The following is a 5,326-nucleotide window of genomic DNA, read 5'->3' as shown; positions in this document are numbered from 1 at the left end:
GATGATGGCCGGTTCAGAAGGAGGCTAATAATGGCTGCTAATGGCTAATGACTATGTGTTGCAATAGTTTTCGATTTTGCTTTGCAAGTGTTTGAACCAGACGTTTTTTGTTTTTTTTTCTGTCGGGGTCACAGCAAGAGCATTCATTTGGAAGCGATGCGCACGTGGGGTCATTATCGACACTGGCGCCACCAGTCGGCTGTGAGAGTAAACAGTCTGCCATGGCCCTTGGCGGCGCGCAGTGCACCATAACGTGCAGTCTTTTTTTGTTTTATCTTGCCCTGTACAGGCATCAACATTGCTTCAGAATACAGTTTCTTGGCGAAGATGGCGATAATGGCTCAAGTGCGAGTAATGTTCACGTTAGCTTTATCTCTCGCCGTCAAAAGTGAAGGTTCTTCCCACCTGTAACCGGCGTCGCTTTGATGCCCGCTCGAGGTGGGTACGGGCGTCTGAACGTTTCCTCGGCATACTTACCTGGTGCCGGGGTCACCGTGATCAGCTAGGCGGTGCCCCCAGGGAGAGGCGCGAGCATTGCACTGCGCTTGTGCTGACCCCTGCCACTACCCCAAACTGGGGCAGATGGGGCATGCAATTTTTGGTAGTGGGGGACTGCGTTCGCGCTATCCCCCTCATTACGATATCAAAAATCAGAACAGATGCTGGCAGAGGTTCGCCAATGTGCGTGAAAGCTACAACTGGTGCATTTGCTTGTTTAGTGTTTATACTTAATTTTCGCGGATCTGAAGGCTGGTTCACACGAGCTCGCGGCAGTCGTGCGGTACGATTTGTCACGGAGGGAGAGATTCAAATGAGGGAGTATGTTGCTGGCTGACCGATTTCTTGCGACTCAGCAAGTCGCAGAACTCCACAGCGAACTGGAACTAACCCGCGGCCATGGAGTTCCTCCATGTATTTAGTGGTGGGGTGCCACATGGGTAAAGTGAGCTAGAATGGGGTAGTGGGCTCACTGGGGCTCCTTCCCTGACGCAGTCTGTGTCACATGCACTAGGTGGCGCCACCGCAGACTTCAATGTAGCGCTGTGCTGGTTGAGGGGTTGCGTTCGTGCGACCGCGGCCTTCTCGCTTTAGAAAAACGCACCGTCTTCGTCCACACTTTCTAGATTTGCATGTGGCAGCTATGCAGAGGTTGGATATATTAGCAAGTTGTGCTACTACTGGTGCTATAAGATGAACTAAGAGGTTTCTAACTGCAAACGCGTGTCCGATTTCTCTCCGGAGTCCTTGGCGAAAAGTGAATTAAGGCGCTTGTATGAAAATGACTGCGGCGCTCGATTGCTCAATTTTCTGAGGTTTGTGATTCACGGCCGCGATGATAGAGTACAGAGGCACGTAGGTTTACGTGTGTAACGTGTAAAGCTGTATCCGTACTTAATAGGCCGCAGCTGTCAGCACCATTTTGTCGCGCCTGCCTTCTGGATCGTGAATTTTAATTTACTGTCGACGCTGTTTATGAAAGAAAGGTGCATAAAAATTGCCACAAGTCATTATTGAACGCATCTTAAAAGCTTGCAGTTGAGCATCCCCCGTCCATTATCAGCAGTTTAATCTGAAAATTTTCAGATAACTGCACAATTGCGAATTGCGAATTAGCCATATTCGTGTAGACAGTGTTCTGATCGATAGGGAAGGACCTGACAGGAGCTCTAGGAGTGGGAAAACAAGCATTTAGTAGGCATCTCGGGCTGATTAACGGCGGCTCCACTGCAAGCTTCCTTGACAAAAAGTACACCCGGGTTAATCATAACTGATGAGAGAGGCGAGGCGCGTATATGTTGTAAGCATCCGATTTCTAGCGGGAGCGTGTCTTTTACTACTCCGAGTGCATCAATTAATTTGCTGCCCGAATAAAGTTTATGGCACGAAAAAAAAAAAAAAAACTCCGTGAACATATATTTTCGAAAACCACTACGGCGCAAATTTAAGAAGACAACACAAGAAAGAAAAGGACAGCACATGCTCACATGGCGTTCTTTTATTTCTTGTGTTGTCGTCTTTGCGCCGTGTACAGTGGTTTTCAAGTCATGAATGATCGCCCCACAGGCCGTCATTTTTCGAGCTTGCTCAAGAAGCAAAAGCTGAACTTACAATAGCTGCCATTGTCGCGGAAGTTTGCGCCGAGTAAGCGGTTAGCAGGCTTGTACAAGCTTCGCAATTCAATTTCATTAGACTCTATTTAGCAACATATACCCAGTAGTGTGAAATATTAGCCTATAATCACGCGCTTCGGCTATAATATGCTGGCTGTGGTCAACAGATATTCCAGCGTATTCTTGACGCTTAGTAATGCGTTGAATAAAGTTGTTTCCTAACTACTGGTCCTCCTTTTTGTTCACATTCGTGTCTAGCTTTGTGCTTCCTTGATGCAGCATGTCGACAATCCGGCTAGCTGGCCCTGCTTGCCCTTCCCCTGGCTTATTGTTTTCACAAGGCCATAGAATGAAATACAACTGAAAAACTAGGCTGGTGTACGTGTCATTGATGTGATCAGGTCATCGTGTATTTATATCCTTTAGGGAGTATTTATATTCGCCCCCATTATTTTCCAAGGGCCACACATCTTTCGATTCGTGGCGCCTTTCCCGTAAACATGTCCGGCAGCCTAGCACAATGGTTTTGTCATCGGGGTGGCTTCTTCGTATCAGAAGTCACATCGCCCACCGCAAAACAAAACCTCCGCAATGGCAAGAATACAGCAGCGAAGGGGAAGGCAGACAAAGGCAAACGGCGCGGTGCCGCGCGCTGCTGCGCGCTGCTACATTGAAGGCGGCGGTGGCGGCCCCCTGCGGAGGCGCGCAGAACTAGAATCTGCTGACATAGGCGGCGTCATCGCAATGTATGGCGCCGGCTGAGGAGTGAGCCCACTACCCAATTCTAGCTCACTTTAACATGGGTGGTACGGAGTGGAATGGCGGGAGGATGATAAATACTGGAGAGGCATGAAACCTGCACATCTAGCTCCGGAGCGACATGCGCACCACTCGTGGCGGCAAGCGCGTCCCTATCAAGAAGGATATAGCAGACGACGGCGCCCACAGTGCTGTAGGCTGCAGCAATACTTACATGAATTAGCCTGATGGAACAAAATTCTACGACTTTCCAATGCGGCATCGGGAGACGGAACGACGGCAGCGTTAGATTCGCCTTAGATTCGCTCCTCGGAAGCACAGTATTACCGTTGCCGTTCTTAAAACAGGCGTTGATTTCGCAAGACGTAAGATCCTAACAGACCGGTGCGTGGATATATGTGCTTGTTCAGTTTAACTAAATATATAGCATTTATACCTCTTTTTATTTAAAGTGAAGAAACTAAGTGGGGGGGGGGGGGGGGAGGAAACGGTGAACTGGGGAGCGCGCGCAGCAATCAGATAACACGCACGGTCGGCGCCACTCAGGAAGAGGGATGCTGAGCTGAGGTACTGAAAGGAGGCAGAGTAAGGTTCAAGAGTCAATAAACGTTTTCACCACCACCACCTAGCTACGACACCGACGCGAAACCCAGGAACGGGCACCAAAGAGCTGCGCTCTAAAAGCTTTCAACTGGCGGCAGTCTCTGCTAGTTCATTTACAGCACAGTCTACATTTTTAACGTCCTAAAATTTGAGCGTTCATAAAATTCTGATTTTAGAGTTAGCGGTCGGAAAGTGGGAAAGGGGGCAGGACAGACGCCGCCTCATCAAAACAAAAGTTAGCGAGCAAGCGACTCCCTCATACGGGTCTCTCCCTCCGTGACGAATCGTACCGCCCGACCACTGCGAGTTGCCAGTGCGAACCAGCCTTTATATCCGCGAAAATTAAGCAGAAACTGCATAGCGATTATTTTCAAGTGCAGAAACCAAGCAAGGAAATGCACCCAATGCAGCTTTCACGTACATTGGCAAAACTCTCCCAGCATCTGTTCTGACTCTTGATATCGTAATGAGGGTGATAGCGCACGGGCGGAAGACGCCGCATGGACTGCTGCAGCTGAGGCTTTAAGGGAGCACTTCAGGTGAGGCTCAAAGGAAGTACCTTTGCAAGACAAACTAAACCACCTTTGCAGGCTGCGAGGTTCGAAACTGGGTTTGGGCCCACTGCGGAGGAGGGGCGCGCAGCGGGGTTTACGGAGCTTCTCCCAAACGCACACCCCTAGAAAAGCCGAGCGCCATGCCGGGGGACGCTTGTACCCATTTTTACCGATGGGTGTCCGGCGGTGGGTTTCGAACTAACCACGCGGTCATCCCCTTCGTCTGGCCGACAGCGCGCGGTGGCCCTTGCGACAGAGACGTTTGTGCCCAGACCATGAGGCGCACGCTTCTCCGCTTCGTCTTGCCGGCGGCGCGCGGTGGTTCGTGCGACACAGGTGTGTCTCAGACTATGCGACGCCGGCAGCGAGCTCCTCGTGTGCTGCCCTCTACACCGCCACAGCGGATTCCTCCTTCCCCACCAAGTCTAAACTTTCGAGGGGACGTGTCTGTGAGTGAAAAAAATTACCGACGATTACGTTACTTCCTAATGCGAAATTTGAACACAGCAAATAAGCTGTTTCTCCTTTTCGATAGATTGAGGCAAAGAAATCGAGCAACACATGTATGCGCTATCACAGAGTTTTTTATTTTTTTTTATTTTTCACACGTCTTCCTTTAACAAAGACTCCACTGACAGTTCTTGACAGTCATGAAGGAAGCTTTGTGGTCGGAGAAATAGACTGATATATGTTCGACTTGGTACACCAATGCTTGATTCTCAAAGACGAGATCTATACAAGTGCCTCGCGAGGTTGTCACAGCCGTGGGACGCGTTACGAGCGAGAGGAACGGGATAGAAGAGGCGTCCGTGTGCTGTGCGATGTCAGCGCACGTTAAAGATCCCCAGGTGGTCGAAATTACTCCGTAGCCCTCCACTACGACTCCTCTTTCTCTCTTTCCACTTTCACTCTCGCCTTCCTTCCTTCCCTTACGGTTTGGTTGCGGTGTCCACAGAAAACAAGTGAGACAGTTACCGCGCCTTTCCCTTCCTATAAAAAATAAATCAGTTTTTCTACGCGGTCATGCCCCGCCGGGGTGGTACAGTGGTAAGACGCCCGGCTATTGTATACCCGGGTTCGAACCCGACCTCGGCGGCTGCGTTTCGATGGAGGCGAAACGAAGAGGCGTCCGTGTGCTGTGCGATGTCAGCGCACGTTAAAGATCCCCAAGTGGTCGAAATTACTCCGTAGCCCTCCACTACGGCTCCTCTTTCTCTCTTTACACTTTAACTCCCACCTTCCTCCCTTCCCTTACTGCGCGGTTCAGGTGTCCACAAACTCGTGTGACAGATACTGCGC

General features: G+C 50.2%; 1 non-coding gene across 1 annotated transcript; it reads left to right on the top strand.

The window, feature by feature from the left end:
* The first annotated feature begins 469 nt into the window (after positions 1-469).
* LOC146191501 (U1 spliceosomal RNA) lies at positions 470-633 on the top strand. Its single transcript, XR_014706914.1, has one exon. It is a non-coding gene; the product is annotated as a U1 spliceosomal RNA (small nuclear RNA).
* The last annotated feature ends 4,693 nt before the right edge of the window (positions 634-5,326 follow it).

Source organism: Amblyomma maculatum, chromosome 4 (assembly GCF_055883805.1).
Source record: "Amblyomma maculatum isolate TAMU_Amacu chromosome 4, ASM5588380v1, whole genome shotgun sequence".
Taxonomy (NCBI): Eukaryota; Metazoa; Arthropoda; class Arachnida; order Ixodida; family Ixodidae; genus Amblyomma; species Amblyomma maculatum.
The sequence above is the reverse complement of the archived record's forward strand: the minus strand, read 5'-3'. Positions and strand labels throughout refer to the sequence as shown.